Source organism: Anopheles stephensi, chromosome 2, assembly GCF_013141755.1.
Source record: "Anopheles stephensi strain Indian chromosome 2, UCI_ANSTEP_V1.0, whole genome shotgun sequence".
Taxonomy (NCBI): Eukaryota; Metazoa; Arthropoda; class Insecta; order Diptera; family Culicidae; genus Anopheles; species Anopheles stephensi.
Genome location: NC_050202.1, coordinates 27912637 through 27932185, shown reverse-complemented (window position 1 = coordinate 27932185; position 19549 = coordinate 27912637). Strand labels below are relative to the sequence as shown.

The following is a 19549-nucleotide window of genomic DNA, read 5'->3' as shown; positions in this document are numbered from 1 at the left end:
GACTGTGCTGACTAATTAAGTTTTCATGCACATTAAGCTGCGATTAGATTAGACTCGGATGAGTTGATGAACTCTGGGTCGGGTGAAGGTGTTTACAATGTATCTTTTGCCCGTTCGCAACGCTCGACGGTTAATCCTGCAACAAAAATTCCAAATACCTGGTTGCTGGGAGCCCAGCTGGAGTGGACTGGATCGGGGTTGGTCGGTACAATTGGGAGCGTGTAAAAACGAGTCAAACTTGATCTGCTGATTATGATTAATATATCGTGGGGCGATAACATATAGCACCAGGTTTCAGGGTCCATTCTGGGTCTGTTTTTTTTTACAGTTTTTGCGTTGTACATGATGTAGCGGGGGCAAAACACGCTCATTAGACCATGTAGAGTTGGGCGCAATATATGCTATTCTCTGGATCCTGAGGTTTGTGTTGATACTCGCTATATCTTCGAGATGTTTGAAAGAGGTTAAAATAGGGTTTTTACTCATGTCATTGCAAGTCCCAAGAGTGATCAGCAATGAAGAATCAGTTTTGCCCCGTATGTGTGGAAGGACAATATAGGAGCCGCTACAACGACGAGCTCTACGAGCTGTACGATGATCTCACTATCGTACAGCGCATTAGACTCGCCAGGCTCCGGTGGGCTGGTCACATCATAAGAATGATATCGGATGACCCAGCCCGTAAAGTCCTTTTAGGCCGTCCACAATGACAGAGGAGGCGTGGTAGGCCCAAATTGAGATGGAGTGATGGCGTTGATGCGTCCGCCAGAACGGCCGGAATAACGGATTGACAGACGACGGCGCTAAACCGTGCGCGGTATCGAGGATTGTTGCAGCAGGCCAAGACCGCAAAGCGGTTGTAGTGCCAGTTTTTGCGTTGTACATGATGTAGCGGGGGCAAAACACGCTCATTAGACCATGTAGAGTTAGGAGCAATATATTCTATTCTCTGAATCCTGAGGTTTGTGTTGATACTCGCTATATCTTCGAGATGTTTGAAAGAGGTTAAAATAGGGTTTTTACTCATGTCATTGCAAGTCCCACGAGTGATCAGCAATGAAGAATCAGTTTTAATTTGAAAGATCATTTGTAATGTATCATAATCCCACTCTAAATGACACACTCTAAGATAGGTATGGCAGCATAACTTAACGAGTAGCGACGTAAGTAATTTTCAAATTAACAAATCACCACCAACTCCAACTCCTACCCAGCCCGGGGTGTGCTTCCCCGTGCCCATGCTGAACCAATTAAACGACCGCGGCTGTGCATTTGCGTTGTTGCGAAAGGCCAATGAGCATTCGACGCTGTACAGCAGATTGACTCGAAATATGAATGCTTCATATCAAGGCATCGGTGTGCGCCTTGTATACCTGTCAACCTGGGAAAGTTAAGTTTGAAGACGTCAACGGTGAGTGAGAAAAGGCCATTTCGAGCCACTTCACCTGCGTTCGTACGAAACGGTAGCAGATGCAGAGCAGATTAGTGCACCCTTCTGCAGCAGGAGAGAGCAGCGCGATTCATCATCGCGAGTACCGCGCGATTGGACAATTCCCGCCAATATGTTGTTAAGTCACACGCTAATTGGTATTTGATGTCCAATCCGGTTGAAGCCGTTCCAGGCCCTCGCGGAGTAGCCTCCGCAAACCAGTACTCACACCTAATCGCGAAAAAGCTCACTAGTTAACACCTTTCGCTCCGCGCGGGGGACTGTTGGTTGGACCGTGAGGACCGTGAGTGCTGCTGCTGCGCACACTAGCTTCATGTCCCGGTGTTAAGGTCTGTACCGATCCTAGTGGGTCCGGTGAGCTTCCAACCCCAGTTAGATCAACTCCTAGTGCTCCTCCGACTTCACCACCGGGACAGTTGGCTCCTTCGTTTTCGTGACAAACATAACTAATTAAAGTCATCCCTCGTTATCGTGTGCGACAAATCGACCTACGGCGGGTAGGTTGGCGGTGGAAGACGGTTGCCCGCCCTTTCCGTTTAGTCGTCTCGGACGCCTTCGCGGACACGTCACAGGTAGAGATTCCGGGGGCCGATTACTCCGTTCCCTTTACCACGTTTGCGCGAGGCCCCAATCCTTACACACCCGAACGATCATTTATCTCTGAACCACTCGTTGACCACTTTGGATCGTGTCTCGATGGATGCATTTTCTTGCACCGCAGCGCGATGACACACGTTGGACACTTTTTTTATCTGCACACACACACACGCAGGTGTACACAGCTGGCCGGGGCCAAGAGGCGATGGAGTCATTTGTCGCATAAATTAATTTTTGCACCCATTACCGCTTGCTCACCCAGCGCTAACAAGCTCGCCCTCCCTCCAGCTCTTCACTCGGAAGGGGGCACCAATCAGGCGCGAAAGCATTTTCCAACCGTTGCAAGCAAACATGCACTTTGGAGTGAAAAATAAACATTATAAACCGGACCCGTCGCTCTCTCTCTCTCTTGGCCGCCGTTGTGCATCAAACGGCCCAGCCAGCACTTTTAACACGTACGACGCCGTGCGCGGGAAAACGTGGTGGAAAAAGTATTCCAGTAAGTGTGAGAAAATTAATAACTGCTCAAAGATATTTGTATCATCGGATGGCTCGGTGGGATGGACTGTGTGCGTTGTTTTGGTGCTTGTGTTGGCATGTTTGTGCTTGTCTACTTCCGCTGTGCGAGCTTGCCTTAAGCGCTCTCGAATTGTTTGGTTTGGCTCGGAATGGAAAGGAATGTATGGTACGGTGCTGTTAAGGGTGCCATTGTTTCCGGTGTCCCGAGTGCGGCAAAATTGGCGGCAATACGTTCAATTGAAGTTAAAGAGCGATGGGAGAGCTATTATTACATTCGATCAGAGGAAAAAATTGGATAAAAAAATCAATTGTAATACAGAGACGATAGGGCTTATTACGGTTCTCTAACAGACAAACTCTCGAACAAACCATGTCGAATCAATTATAAACAAAGAGTGGATCGATATTATAACTTCGAGTTGGAAGAGTCAAACTTTCGTTATGTTTATGTTTTCGTTGTTAATTATGAAATTTAATTAAAATTTAATTAAAGTTACAAAAGAACTATCAACTTTTGCATCTTAAAGAAACATGAAACATTTTGACCCCGTTGGATCTGCTCTGCCGTAGCTTTTGGTTATTCTTCCTGATCTTCATGGTTGATCAAATGTCGAGCCAAAATTGTGTTACGATTCAATGCACAAAAAATCTCATTCCGCAGGTTTGTCGTACTGCAAAATACTATCCTACGTCTGAACGCAGAGTGATATCTTTCCGAGTAAGAAAAATTGTATTAGCTATTATTTGGTGTAATTTAATTGCTGTCGAATTCGAAAAACGCCTAATGAACAGCAAATACTTCTTATGGGAATGTTGATAGAGAAGGTGATGGAGAAAAAATGTACATATTAGCTATATTTCCTTTCCAACAAAAACGAATCCATAAATAAGTATATTAAATTGTTTATGAGTTCATAGACAATTACTTACAAATCCTTCGAAAATACTAACAATTCTACGGAAAAATATACATCTGGGCTGAAGGAAGATTTTTTTTGTTCAAAATAGAGTTTCCGTTTGGCAATCATAATTGAAAATAATAGAGTAAAAGCTAACGCTAGAATTCAAGCTCTCCGCGTTGTCTAACGGACAGCTAATTCGAGGCCCATAAAACCGCTTTCTCGACATAGAGAGCTTTTGTCAAACACTCGAGCATGGTAATTAGGACTAATGTCTTATTTAATTCTTCAGTAGTATGATGAAAGCTTCCAAAGCATTCAATAGATTACGCTTCGCGTTACTTAATTCACTTTACCACTACTTAGGCAATAGAAATCCGATGGCTTGTTTGCTATTTAAAGCATGCATTTGTAGATATTTAAATCAACATGCCACATGGATGTGTCAAGGTAATTAGTACTTTTTACATGTCAATCGTCTCATTACGGCCCATTTTCGCAGTCCTAGATTATGTCCAATTTTAATACTCACCTCACTGGTACTACCTATACATGGTGTTCATTATTACATTGTAACCGATACCTTTCGATGTCCGATACCTGTGTGAGAGGCTGCTACTGCACTTGAACTATCACTTTTAATTAGTTGCATTGCGTGGCCATCCAAAGCCCGAAGAAGCGGTACCGAGCATAACACTTCCCAATGACAAGAGGTCCCTCTAATTCGTCACCTCTCTAGCCAAAACGTTTGAAATGTGCCCCGTTCCTTATTCATCATCATATTCCCCAATCGAACCAACCGCGTCGGTCCCCGGTTTCTCTTGATCGCTAACGTTTTCTCCGTATCAGGGCGCGCGCGTTTGCGATGCGAAAATTATCTTGTTTCTCCCCATTTCCTTGGCCTGCTCACCACTACGCACAGCTAGGTGGTAGGAGCTCCACGGGACCACATGCCTCTCGACGAGCGGAAGAAATGGCACTTGATGTTTATATGACAAACGACCGATCAAGGCAATCGGACCGCGGACCTGCTGCGGCCGATGCTTGGAACTAGAAAGCACACGCGCGCTGCATACATTCCGGTCTAGGGGAAGCGGTGCGATGTGATGTCGGGGGTCGGTTTTTGCAGCAATTATGCACCTCGGTTAAATAATGCCTGCTGCTGGTGGTGGCGGGAACCCGATCTTGACGTTTGACGGACTGGCGGCTGTGTGCTGCGATGTCTGAGTTAATCTTTCTTTTCTATCGGGAATTGGAACGGCAAATGGTCTACAGGTTCCGCGTGGCCAGGTTTCACTGTCTGTGCACCTGTTTCTCCCGGGGGTCCTCTCCACCCCTCCTCCTTCTTGTAGCTGATTAGACTCGGGTCTTATTCGAGCCGATTCGTGCCCGTTACAACGTAAGATTCGCCACCGCCATCAACATCCTTTGAATGTGGCGCGCACCGCGGCTAGCATGCCCCGTCAAGTCCACATGAAACATCGTCACGACATCGACGCGCCTCCGTTGACTGATCGGACTGACGGATTGCTGAAATGTTTTGCGTACCAGCGCGCAACCAGCAGCACACACAACCGGAAATCGAGGTGGAATGGCGGACGCGTCGTCATTGCGGACGGGAGGACGAAGGCTCTATATAATTGACTCATTTGCGAGAGAAGCAGCAGCAGGCACAGCATGGAGCGCGCCCCAAACTAATCTCTTGCCGATGCCGAAACCTGTGTATCAAAAGTAGGGTTTCAGCAAACACGAAAGAATTTATGCCGTTGCGCTGCTCCGATTATGGGGTTTTGAGCTGATACGCGGATGTTTTAAAGCGTTGAAATTAACGCGATTGGCAAATCGCTCGCGAGTGAGGAAGATAGAAGTGCGTGAAGCATACACTCGTGTGCTAATGGAGGTGTGTAGAACGTTTGTATTGGTTTGTAGTGTGGCAGCATGCAACACGCCTTCGTGGCGCAATCGGTTAGCGCGTTCGGCTGTTAACCGAAAGGTTGGTGGTTCGAGTCCACCCGGGGGCGGAGATTTTTTTTTGTAGAGCGTGGAGTAACGGATGTTTTTTTATTTGAATTCTATTATTGAGTGCTATATTATGTTGACATTAAACAGTTATTTTGTTAAATTTTTGTCATATTTGGCAAGTTAAGCTCACGCCACTGTCCAAGGTTATGACACTTTGATACGCATTTCACTCAGTTTTATAATTATTAACCGATATTCCTTAAAATTTAAAGAAAAAAAATTATTCAGTTCAATTTAAAAAAATATATATTTTACTTTTAGAATACATATAATATATTTTAATGTGTTTAAGTATTTTAAAATTTATTTGCAAGTTTGTAATGAGCTTAGCGAATGAACTGTTAAAATGATAAATAAACTGTTAAACGCTTTGGGATGAGTTTACCCTTTTTGATTAAACTGCTCATGACTGGTCGAATGTTTGACAGAAACAAGCTTAAATTTGCACATTTTCTGACTTGGATAAGCCTTACTATTTTTATTTATTTTAAGATTAATGCTAAAAATATTTTTACGGTCCTTTAAAGATAATATATTCTCTATAAGCTTTTTTTTAATTACATTTATTTTTATAGACTTTGGGTCTTTGAGACCTTAGTCGCTTCTTTCACTTCTATAAGCACAATCGATATATGAGCAAAGCCTCTACATCCGCTTTGAAGACTAGTTAAAATAGTGAAAATGGATAGCATTTTCTCGACATTTTAATTATCTTCGTAAAAATTGTGCAAAAAGCAGAAATAAAAATTAATATAAATATAATAACACGATTTTGCAATTGAGGATATAACACCAAATTTAAAAAGAGACAGTTCAAAAAGGTGCTTTCAAGCATTGATCAAGTATCGATGAGTACCGCACCACAATACGGCGAAGAATATGATTTGAGCCCCTTCACCACCCCAGGGGCTAGTCCACCGATCGTTACGACACTCACCTTTAATTTCAATCAATAAGCAAACATTGACATGAGTTTTCACATTTTCCTCCAATCACCCGGGCAATCTAATTTAGATGAATTCATGTGTGATTATGGCGCACCATGTACGCTCACGGCTCACAGCGCGCCGCGTTGCCAGCGCAAAACCCTTTCTAACAGGCATTACCGTAGGTGGCGAACGTAATCGCTCGAGCTTTGGCCAACGCCAAATCCATCCTGACTGGATTGCGCCCGTACGTACGGGTTCCCAAATCCCCGATGTTGCTAATGATCCATCGGGGCAACATTGTAGCAAACAACAACAGCTTCCACGGAGACACACAGTCCGTCTGCCACCCTCTACGTGTGCAGTTGCAAAATGGAGTTGTTGGCAGTGGATGTAAAAATGAAAACTTTTGAAAACAACGTGGTTGTGGTAAGGACAAAATGGTGGTGGCCAAGCGAGGGTGGTCTTATGCATGTTCTGGTTATAGTTTTCTTAAGAGTCAAACGCTTACTGGACCCGTTGGGAACATATTCTCACCCCCGATCGCCGAGTGTCACATGTGTGACATATTCTCACAACCACACACACACACACAGAAGCAATGCAACAAACTTCAGAACAAATCCTCAATCGTCCCACGGTGAGTCGGTGTCCACCGGTAGCAGCGGGCCGGCCCGTTTTGCAATTGATTGATTTGATTTGATTGAATTTCATTTATAACTCAATCACGAATTCGTTATGTAGGCCTTCCCTTTTACGTGCGGTGCCGAGGGCTTTGTTTCGCTGGGCCGGTGGCCCGGTGGCCCCGGCGGTAAGGTGACATCCATTTTGCTACCATTTTGTGCTGAAGGTGTTTATCTTGGGTTTCTGGCTGGCCGAAGGGTTCGAGTTTCAGATGATTAGCCAATGAACTTGGAGTGTGTGTGTGTGTGTTTGTCTTTCGATGCGAGTTCCTTTCACCGTTGGCTGGTGCTGGTTTCTGTGTTTGGTAGGAATATATTTATAGTGTATAAATCGTTCCAAGGATTATCAAACTATTACCAAGAAGAAAAAAAAGTTGTTTAAATCCTACCCAACCAAAAGACAGTGAAGATTAAGCTAAATAGTCTTTAATTTATTTTATGTTGGTGCCGTGACCGGGATAGCAATCGAGCGATGGCTCTGTCAGGTAAGGCAGGCCGTTAAAAACCCGTGCACCTGAATATCGATTTCTATTCCTGTCGATACTATAAACTCTAAAATTGTTTTAAATGTCACCCACAATTAACGCAACACCGATCCTCCAACGCTGCCCGATCGTTGTGTAAACATCGAGAGGTTAACGAAGATGACCCCATCATGACCAGTAGAATGGTAACCGCGATGCACCCAATAAAACGAAAAACAAATCCCGACACATGGTCTCATTCCCATTTGCTCACCGCTCCACTGGTCGCTCTGTAATGGAGCCCGAAAATTTTAAGATCAGCTGTGTGCGGTGCTACACCTCAACCAGCTAAAATCGATCGACCAGTTCAACCTGCGCCGACCCACAAGGCACGATGCATTTGGACCCACCACCAGCATCGTCATCATCATTCGGTTCACTAGGTCTCGCCAGGCAGGAAAGAAAAACAATGTTCCTCCTATGTTCGGCATCACCAAACACACGCGAGTGACGATTTTCCTCCCGGGTAGGGGTTTCAGCTCCCTCTTTCGGGCTTCTCTCCGTCTTTTGCCTTTTTTCCCATTGCTTTGCTGTTGGGGAACTGCTCACTTCTCTTCGTCTCTCTTAACCCCCTGACCATGGACCATTGTCTTGTCGGCAGCTCCTTCCTGCGCTCGCCCAACCATCGCGAGCTGCACGAGTGTCACTAGCTGCTCGGCATGTCCAGGGATGGCAAACATTGGCTTTAATGGTTGAAACCGCCGTTTAGGTCATGTACTGTGTGTGTAATGCAACGCTCACGACACAACGACCCCGTACATTGGGGGTCCCCGCACCGCAGCATCGAAGCGCGTCAAGCGTCTTCGCCAGCGAGCAACGCGATCGATGGGAAAGTTTAGATGCTCGATCGAGTGCACATTAGACGTGGAACTGAACCACGACCACGGGCACTAGCAGCAGCAGCAGCAGGAGCAGCAGCATTTGAATGTGATCACGAACAAGCGCGCCAACATAATAATGCAACACCGCCGGCCACACGTTCCTCTACGCGAGCGACCGCTTCCTGGCTCCCTTAGCAAAATCTCTGAAAAACGAAAACTGATACTCAGAGCACAGAGGAGCGGGAGGAGGAGGACGACTTTTCGCGACCCACCAGCCCAGGGTTGTTTGAACGAAGGAAAAATGAATTTGGAAGAGTACGGAGCTCGGAAGGGATAGAGAAAAAAAAACACGGCAGGTACCCTTCATCATGTTGGATGCAGACGCTCGTGCATCTCGTGGCACGCATGACGCTTACCGCGTTTGACGAAATCACGTTGGGAATTCGAAAGGATTCCATTTTCAACGGTGGTGCGACTCCCGGGACCAATGTTTTCTTCCTTCCCAGCTAGAAACCCAGTTGCACGCTCACCCACGGCGGCTGTATGGATGGATGGATGGGTGGGCAGCTTCGATACATCGTCACAATGCAGACGCGGTGGCGAAACAATGTTTGATTTGTTTCCCTTCGCGATCGTCATTCAGCGCGGGTGATGCAATGTTTGTGACCTAATTGTGTGCTTAGTGAAAGAAAAAAATGTTACCTTTTTGTGGGTGGCAGTACGATCAGTGCGCGATCAATGCTAGCAAGGGGGAAATATCTGTCAAGTTCTCGATCGAAAAGCAATTGACAAAAGGTGTAACATTCCGATGTGGTGTGGTGGTGCGCGATTGATCTGATCAGCAGCGCAGTAGTGTTGACAATCTGATCGCGTAATGAGCAAATCAATGTCGGCTTGGAAGTAACTAGTAGGTTTGTTTGAAAAGGTCCATCCTTGGCAGATGGTAGGAATTCCAAAATGAACCGGAGAAGGAGATTGGAAAATGGAATAGCTGGAACAATATCACCTGCACAACTGGTCGCTTCAGATGCTATACAGTTATGACCTAATGTAAGGCAATCACGTCACGTTGGAAACTTTCGCTATTAAATCATTTAAAGTCTAAGACATTTCAACCAGTAAAGAATGATTCTTCTATCCTTGTGGATGGTTCAACCGAAGAAGATGGTGATCCGGTTACTCATCATGAGCCGAAGATCTTCTTCTTCTTCTTCTTCCTTGGCACTATACAACCTCGAGAAGTCTCGGCCTGCTATCTGGCTTTCTGTGACTTAATTTTACCCGTTGTAAAGTAGTCAGGTCAGAGCCCTACGTACGGGGAGGCGGTCTGGATGGGATTTGAACCCCGGGCCCTGCCGCTTGAACACCGGCGCTTCTGTCGCCTCGGCCACCGGACCACCTGAGGATCTACTATTGACTAGATCTAATTGAAACATTCCATCAGAAAATCAGAACTGAATATCCAGCTATGAGAAGTAGTTTCTAAGGAGATTGGAGTCTAAGATCACTGACTTACTAATCAGGCGCTACAACCGCTCCAAGGTACTTGGTCTGCTCCAACAAATCTCGGTGTGGCTCACCTTTCGTGAATCCATTTTCCCGTCCGTTCTAACGAACATCACGATATCACTTCATCTCAATTTGTGCCTATCACGGGTCCTCTCTCCGTGTGGACGACCTAAAACGGACTGGGTCGTACGGTGCCATTCTCATAACATGACCTGCCCACCGGAGCCTGTCAAGTGTAATTCGCTGCACGCTGGGGTGATCATCGTTTAGCTCGTAGAGCTCGTCATTGTTGCAGCCTGGTTTTTTTTCATTTATTTATTTATTGAGTCTTAAAGACTTCATTCGCCTCTTTCCGGTATGAAGGTTACATGGCTATTGTGGTTATAGCTAGCTAGTAACTAAGGACTATTCGAAGTGTGGCTCATAGAAAACTATTGTGGATTAAAACTAAATTACTCTATAAAAGTTGCTGACGTGTAAAAATCGAATTAGGCGGTTTTGTTGCTGTTTGTCGGGTGAGAGAATGGTGGCTGTGTCGCTATCTAGTTGGCAGATGTTTCGGTGTACAGTGTAACCATAGCAATCGGTGAGAATGTGGCGGACCGTGATGTCAACGTCACAGAAGCTGCAGAGTGGAGGACTGGAATTTTCGAGGAGGTAGAAGTGGGTCAGGCGGGTGTGTCCGATGCGGAGGCGGGATAGGACTCGTTGGTTGCGGCTGGAATCAGGATCATCCCATGGTGCTGTGTTGTGTTTGATCGTACGGAGTTTAGTGGAGAGTCCTAGGTTGTACCAGGTGGTGTTCCAATGTTGAGCGATTGCAGTGTTGATGAAGCGGATGGCGTCTCGGCGAGATAGGGAGTCGTGTGGTTCAGTTTGACGGAGCCGACCTCTGTTGGCCAGTCGGTCGGCTTTCTCGTTTCCTTGGATTCCGGAATGACCCGGAATCCAACAGAAGACTATTGCAGGAGATGAAGGGATGATCTAGGAGCTTGATGTGCGGATCTTTCGAGGGCTGCCAGCACGTTGTAGCCTGCTGCTCCACTGTGCTTCCACATACACGAGGTCAAACATTCTTCTGAGCATCTCTCGCATCCTGACGAATATGGTTCAGAGAAATTCTCAGAAGCTGCTCACTTAAGGAACGATACAGTAAATGTTCTATACAGTGCCAACTTCCTTCGTCGCGACAGGTATTTTGTGTGGAAAAGTTTCTTCAGATTATTAGAACCTAGAACCCTACGGCGTATCTCAACATCGATGTTGTTGTCGGTGCTGACTTGAAACTTTGGACGACTTCAAAGGTGGATTCACCTATCTGTATATCTTCCCTGCGAAAATCAATGTTTGTCAGCAGGACCGTCGGTGATGTCACCGTCAAAGCCAGGCTACATGATACGAGACTCCGAAAAGATTTCGCTGAAAATGGGGGGATTTGCGTACTTTTTCTGTCAAAATCATCTCGGTTGATTTACCCGCGTTGTTTAGAGCACTTCATGCTATCTCTCTCTTCAACTGAAACTACCATGGAAACGCATACAAAGTGACAGAGAGGGCTAGAGCGAAGCGAAATCTTTCCGAGATTTCAGCTCTAGGAGGCGAAATCTTTTTGACGGATAGATTTCGCATAATCCCCCCTTTTAAGCGAAATCTTTTTGACATCTCGCATCATGTAGCCTGGCTTTCATTTTCCTTTATTTATTTTCAAAGTTTAATAAGACAAGTAATAAAATACAGAATAAGTTTTCGTCAGGGACTGATTATTAATAATGAGTTGGAGAAACTTGTTTAGCGCTTAGCAGACCAACCATTAAAAAATGTTTACTTCCATGTTTCAAAAGACTTCGATTTTCAAAGCACATGCTGGTACTTCCTACGAATGGTTTGCGCAATCAACCTTGTCTTATAAGACCGCTAAAATAAAAAAAATGCTAATAATAGTAAACAAAAGCTGTCCGCTTCCATCAGCTCGATGATAAGTCCATAAAGGTGAAAAATGTACCATTCGCACTAACAATCTACCAGCACAATCTGGCGGAAGCGCAAAACCGGGGGTGACTGCAGACCATTTCATACCCACAGCCGGGCCACCGCACAAAACTGCAACGACCCCCCAGGAAATCTTCTGGCTCCGGTATGTGTGGGGATACTCGGGTACCTCGGTGCCACAGCAAGAACAACGATAATTAATTACAATGCTGCCCGCAAACCACTGTTAACAAGCTCCCATATATCTTCTGGTCATCTCGTCTCTTGGAAGGGGTGGAATTTAGCGGCAAAACAATTCGTTCTCCACTGCCGTACGGCGCGCTTGTTCACGGGTTGCTCTAGGCGCAAATCGGTACACACGGTGCACATGTGGCACCCTAAATCTCGGCACCGATTGTGATCGACGCTTGTAGTTTCTTCCCCGGGGAGGCGGCGGAATGACGTGCCCGGGGTAGCAAAATCTGATGATCTCCGATGAAGTGTCCGCTGATGGGGTTGAAACGGTGCGCTGGACTGTTTTGCACAATTTCAGGTGTTCTTTTGGGGGGATTGGGTTCAGGTGGCCACGGTGACCACCGTCGGAACTATTCCTCCTCGGGAGCAACCTAAAAGCCGAAGTACGCTCGTTTACTAGAAATGTTCAATGTTAGACCAGGAATTGTGGCGACCAGAAAACTAAGAAGCAACAGCAACCTGTCCGGTCCTCCAGCCGCTTGTGCACGGCAGGTGAAATAATAAAGGTGAATAAAATTTAAATTACATTTATGACCGCGTACTTCACATAGAATAATCTTTTCCTATTGGTCACCACCCGCGGTGTTGGGGCCGATTTACTGGCCCAGCCACTTTACTTTGCATCTTGCGCCGATCACCCTTTCGCCGTTGCTGCTGGTGCTCTCCTGCTAGATGAAAAGTACCATTTAGCATCGCGCCAACACTTGAGAGAGGCCACCACCACACAGCTCGTCGTCGTGTACTTCATGAGTACACCTTGAGATGGTCTTGTCATAGACAGAAGTGCAAACTCGAAGACACACACAGCACTTGGGGCGCCAAGGCCACGTAGTCGGAGCACGGTTTTGGACTAGATTTAGAGACAGAGCTGCCCGGTCTTTCGTCGGCAGCTTTCGCGTTCGGCCATTCCAATCGTGCTACCACACCGGTGAGAGGAACTCATTTGAAGCTGAACAAATTAAAAGACAGTTCTGTGGTAATGCGCGCTCAGGACACACTCACTCTCTGTCTCACTCAAGAAGACTTTCGGCGTTCGAAAAAGAACGGCTGCTAAACACTCTACAGATCATTATTTTTGTCAGTTAAAAATCCCGCACCTGGCAGTACCAACCCGCGTTCCAACCACCCACGCCTTCCAACGCCCATACGGCGGCTTCGGAACTTCTGCCAGGGAAGTGTACCGACCATGGCGTAACGGACTTTTATTTTCGATGTCACACACGAGCACCAGCGATCGTTTCCTTTCTATTTGCAATTAATTTATGATACGTCCTTTCGCTCACCCTTTGCCGCTGCTTTCCCTGTCGTTAATACCGCCCGACTGTTTCGCTGACGCATCACTGGAACAACCTTGAATTTCCATGGTGAACGTTAAACGTGCTATCTCCCGCCAGTCAAACGGGAGGACACATCTTTGCCGTCAGCGAGCAGGCTGCTTAGGGTTGATGGGTCGCCGAGCGCCCAAAAGTGAACGCATGACAAACGTAATTGCGGCCTTGCTGGGAGGTGTGTTCCACTGCTGCCCGCGCTTTTCGTTGCCGCGCTGCTAGGTGGCGCAATTAAATGTGTTCATTATGGTCGTAAAGTAAAACACAACAGAACGGGATGGGACAGGCCGAAATGGCTAATCGTACGGTTGATTTGCCTGGGATCAGGCTGCGATGTGCACTGGTAAAATGTGCAGTGAAATGCACCTTTCGTTGCGATGCACTCGTGAGAATCAAAAAGGGAAAGGAGTGCTAAAGGAAATGCACGTTGTACGACTTTAATTGGCTGTGAGAGTATCCAGTGTTGAGAACTTCGGAAAGCTTCGGTAGGAAAAGCTTGATAACATTTTAATGCTCCCAAAAGACATTTATATTAAGCCTTAAGCCGTGTATGATGATGAAACATGGCATAGCTTGGATACCTAATCTATGCCTTGAAAACTCATCGATGAATACCTCGCGTATGAACGGCATGTTGTTGTAGCCAAGTCAGTCATATATAGGAGAGATTGCTTTGGAATGGCAAACAAAGCTACTCATTCTTCTATACTTACTAGCTTACTTATCAGGTGCTACAAATGCTTTTTTGGCCTGCTCCAACGATCCTCAATATCGCTGACGCTCGACCGCCGTCGTCTAACAAAGCAATATCCCTGCCATTTTTTAGGACGCATCAACGCCATCAGTTCATCTCGTCAGGGCCTACTTCATCCTTTCAAAACCATCCTCGTTACATGATCGGTCCATCGGAGCTTGGCAAGTCTAATTCGCTGTGTGATGATGAGATCACCATACAGCTCCAAGAGCTCATCATCACAGCGGTTCCTCCATTATCCTTCGAATCATACGGTGCTAAAAATCCTTCCATGTCTCGGAGGCATATGTGAGTTCTAGAACTATAAATCGCGCCAGGTATTTTGAGTGGAGAAGCTTCCTCAAACAATAGTATGACCGGTTGGCAGCCAGTAGTCTAAGGCATATCTCAACACATCTATGTTTTCACCGGTGTTGTATTTTCGCCGCTGATAGGTATGGGTTTGGATGTCTTCAAAGGTGAGATAACTTATCTGTACATCACCCTTTCATAATTAATTTAACCAAACCATGATCTGGATTGACTTATCTAGATCCACATCCATTTTTCCTCATGGCCATTTTTCCGCAGGCTCATCAGCCTGATCATGAACGTTAAACGGCAAAAAAGCTTCCTCAAAAAGTTCAATCAATATCATAGCAGTGTTCGAGCTGCCGTTCGAGTAATAACCGGAGCTTTCATTCGACGAATGCTTGACATGAAATATGCTGTAATCATTTTCGTTTGCAGCGTTTACTCGCTGAAATCGTTTTTACTTTAATTTGACGAAAGTTTTTCTTTTCCTGTATTTTATTTGTACTTTATCGCTCTCTGTAAACCAAATGGTCATGCAGTATTGTTTATATTTTGGGTCCGGTTTGACAGCTCAGAAGCCAGTTTGACAGCCAAAAAAGCTCAAAAAATCGATGTGACATTCGTCGATTCGAATATGTTGGATGATACCAAATTTTCTGCCGTTCGATTCGACGTCTCCATTCGATTCGACTGCCGTTCGACGTTCATGATCAGGCTGTGTATGCCATTTCTTTGGAGCAGACCCATGATTGTAGCAGGGCCCAGCGAGTATTCAAGCCACCTTCACTAGACATGTGTTGTTGGCCGATGTCATCCTTACAAACCTAGAAAGCTTGGGCAAGATTCCAATCGAGCTCATTGCGTCGTATAATTTGTTTTTTTCTGACCCCGCTGTCATGTGAGGGTTTAAAATCAATGAAGAATGAAGTTGCTGCTCCATCATCTTCTCCAAGATCATCCGCAAGGTGAAGAGCTGGTCGGTGATTGATTGTTGGTATCCGAATCCTCTCTATTGTCGTCGGACAAGCTAGTCTTGCAGTATTCTGAAGAAAAGCCTTGAAGTCGATATTCAACTCCGCAATACCCTTGAAGTTGCTACACTCCAGCCTATCTCCGTACTTGTACATGGGATGTACAATGTCAAGATTCCAATCACAAGGCACTATCCCATAGCTCAATAATAATTTGATGATCTTCCTATTCGAGTGCTGCGCCATCATTTTTATATTACTATTCGGTTGTTGCCCGTTACTTCTATATTATCTCTATAATCTTAAAAGGACTTGGCCTGCCATTCTTGACACGGTCCAGAAAAGGGATCATCACGGACAACCCAAATCCAAATTGCATCTACATCGCTTAATCTTGGGCCGTGTTACTTCTTCTTTTTTTCCGTTTGCTCATCCACAACCTGTTTTATTGCGAATTCATGTTTAACTCAAGGTTCTTCGATTTCCGCACTCCACTACACGCTCGTACCGCACATAATTCAATCAGCCCCGTTTTAAATGTGCTTTTATTAATCGACGCTCATTACAGCCAACCGTTGAATTGAACTCTTCACCCTTTATAGAACCCATTTACAACCTTCTGCTCACATTCGGGTCGGCCCGTTTCGCTTAATATGAATACCAAACGGCTCAATAAAACGGATACAAAACGTGTACCTAGAACGCTACACGCCACAACCTTTTTACAAGGCCACTTCATTCTTTCCCGACCCCGAGCAAGGAAGAATCGGCCAGCTTGCACTAACGGAAAATGAAATCAAATCGACACCAATCATCCTAATCCTCACACGAACACGTCCGCGCAAAATGCAATTCCGTTCCGGCTTTACGACTCTGGCCGGGCTATAACAACCACGCCACGATTCTCGGATTGATCGGGGGAATTTAAGTTTCACAGTTTTATTGGTTTTCGTCGCACACGAGCGCACGGACCCAGGTGTGAGGTGAGAAACATGCATCATTAACATGTGCATTTTATGGACAAATTATGGTGCATTCTCGGCACCAGCGGACCGTCGTGCGTGCCCCCAGCCCGGTCGGCCGGTCCGAAGGAGGAGGTGCGAAGGGTTACGGGCCGCAGCAAGCATTAAAAACGCCATCTTTCAAAGTGCAAAACCTTCGTACATTTCGAAGCGATTTTTTATTGCGCGACCTGCACACTCGAACTGCACACAATTCATCTCCAGGCAAACAAGCACGGCGATACCGTACGCGTTCGTTCCGATTGGCCGATCTTGTGCAAAAGTTCTGCCCCGATCGATAGAACTATCTTTGCCGGGCGATTTGCAAGCCGCCCCCGCTCGGTACGCGACGTGCGCCACGTAAACTTTGGATTATAACTGGAACATGTCAAAGAATTAGCCATTCCGCGTGTACCGATGTTGCCGATCGACACACGAGGCAGTGCAGGCGCAATTATTTCGAGGCGAACCAATAAAACAGAACGCTGCCGGTCAATTGCAATCGGTCGATATTCATTAGCGTGTAATGATCGCCGGCGGCTGCAGATCGATACACACATTCGATCGTTCCCGGGTTTGATTTTAGCGGGGCTTCATAAGGTTATAGTTAACCCGGCGATAGCAAGCCGAACAGTTTTAATTAACTTTAACCACATTTGATTGGGATTTAATTTAAAAATAGTGATACGGTGAGTGTCTGCCTGAGCTACTCGTCTGTGTTTTATCAAACGTACCAGATTAGAAAACGTTCCCCGGGCATGGCCCCAGAACACAAATTACATTAACGAATCACTTACTGTCTTCCCGTGTGACAGTGTTCACATCGTTTCGGCTGTGTGTGTGTGTTTTTAATTGCAATCACTCTATGCAGCTCAAGATAGGTGGACAACACGGCATGAGCATGTGCAAACTCTCGTGGGGAAATGTGGTGATTGGGGCCCGCTGACAACTTTTCCACCCCCCGCCGAAAACGTCAAGTGCAGGCCCCATACCCAATTGACATACATTTCAATCCTAGTGGGTCCTCACTCAATTACTCAAATCCCAAAGCTACCCGCCACCGGCCTGCGAATCGGGATCGGGATTAAGATTGATCGATTGAGCCATTGATTTTCACATTCGTCCCGATCCGGTTTGCCGCTGTACCGTGTGTACTGGCAGCACCCATTGCTTATCAATGTGTTTCCCACGCTACGGCAAACCCAGGCAACCAGACATGCACGGATTATGTATCACAGTCGTATGGCGTGTCGGCTCATGCATTTTCCATCCAGCGAGCACCTTCATCGTTTCCATTCGTTTTAGGTTAGCTCGTTTAAGGTGGCCGAGAATAACCCGGTACGGCTGATGTATTCCAGAGTGTTTTAAAATTTCGTTTCGAGTTTTCGCGTCTTTGGTAGGAAGTCTAACGTTTTTCCAGCGCTTGAAGATAAGATCAGCTCCGGTGGTGCTTCCGGTTTTGAGAACGCAACGCATCAACCTGATCGCCAACCATCGGAGCGTGTGATCAAGAACCGTGACTTGTGTCAGTCCATCCGCAAGACACACGAACACACCTTCCCGCCGACACTTGTCTCTATCCAGCCGTATGTAGGAGTGAAGTGATGTGACTTTGGTTTTGATTGAAATGTTGCCTACACCATTAGTTCTGCGGCAGCTAACAATCAGCCAAGGCACAGTATTTCGTCGCCGACCGAAACACTCTCCCAAACAGCCAAAATCCCAAATATGGAGCACGGCACACCGTGGAGCGTTGGTTCGGTCTGTGGCATTATTGGCGCAACCACGATACTGATCGAACAGCCTGGGATCCCAGAAGTGGATCAAACTTCACTTGACCTGCAATTCCACGGTACACGAACGGTGACGACCCCCGCCAACCTGCCGAACCGAAAGACACACGTTTGACAATAGAGAGTTGCTGTAGTTGCTGGTGAGGGGTACGTACCCTGACACTTCAACCAGCCAGTGACAGTGGTGCGGCAATGGGGTCCTCATCGAAAGCAACAACAGAAAAAAAAACGAAAGAGGTCAAAAGAGAGCGAGAAGCAGTCTGGCAAAAGGGATATCTATGTGGCAGAAAGCTTTCTGCTGTGTGACGGAGTGTGCTGACTTCCCGGGCTCAATTAATAACCATATTACGCAAACGCAACAATAAACATATGGTACGTGTGATGGGATCGTGCCCATGCACTGGATATTGGGGGGGGGGGGGGGGGGTTTCAACGAGCACGAACTGCGAAGACGAGGTACTGTTACTCCATCCCATTACTACTAACAAGGTTAGTGAGGAAGCGATATCTTCAAATCGATGTCTTATTTCCTAGCTAATCGACTCCCGACGCTACCGAAAGGACGGCCCCATGTACAACAATCTCTCAATTTATTAGCAACAAGCAGGGGCAAAAGTGCTCTACCTCAAACAAACCATTAAGACTGCCGATTAACTCATTCTACCCGGAGCCTTTCCACAAGAACACCACCTGTGGCCGGGCTGGAGAGTTGTCGGAACGGTTCCCATAAAGAAGCTGAGCTGAATTTACACATCCACTTGAAGCTTTAATCGTTTGCCGAGGGTTTTTTTTACCTTCTTCTTCCTTTTCGGCCCCGATAGCCGGTGTGCTCCCGGGCGTTCGCAATCGGGTACTGGCTAAATGGATTTCTGTACCATTTATTAGTCTATTCGGCGCTATAATCGCACAAAACCTGTTGCCAGTCGCGCACAGTTTTACATGCAGAATGTGGCGAGGCCAAATGCGTACGCACCACGCACGCTTACCGCCTTACCGAAAAGCGTATAAAGCGAACATATCATTTTACATTTTAATTAATTCATTACGCTGACTAATGAGAGTGGCATTGCTCATGTTCGCAAACACACGGCATCGAGCTCGGCTGCGTGCGCACGTCGTGGCTCGGGGCTGTGTAATCCTAGCTTTTCCTGGAGGTTTTCCGTTTCCTTGCCGAGCGTACTGGAGGCGAGGGAAGCCTACCGGGCACAGTTTACGGCGCTTATCGAGACGGACCC

General features: G+C 46.3%; 1 protein-coding gene and 1 non-coding gene across 2 annotated transcripts in view; both read left to right on the top strand.

Annotated features, from left to right (window-relative positions):
* Positions 1–19549, top strand: part of LOC118506036 (Krueppel-like factor luna) — a 161711-nt gene that overhangs the window by 120514 nt on the left and 21648 nt on the right. The window lies entirely within an intron of this gene.
* Trnan-guu lies at positions 5413–5486 on the top strand. Its single transcript has one exon. It is a non-coding gene; the product is annotated as a tRNA-Asn (tRNA).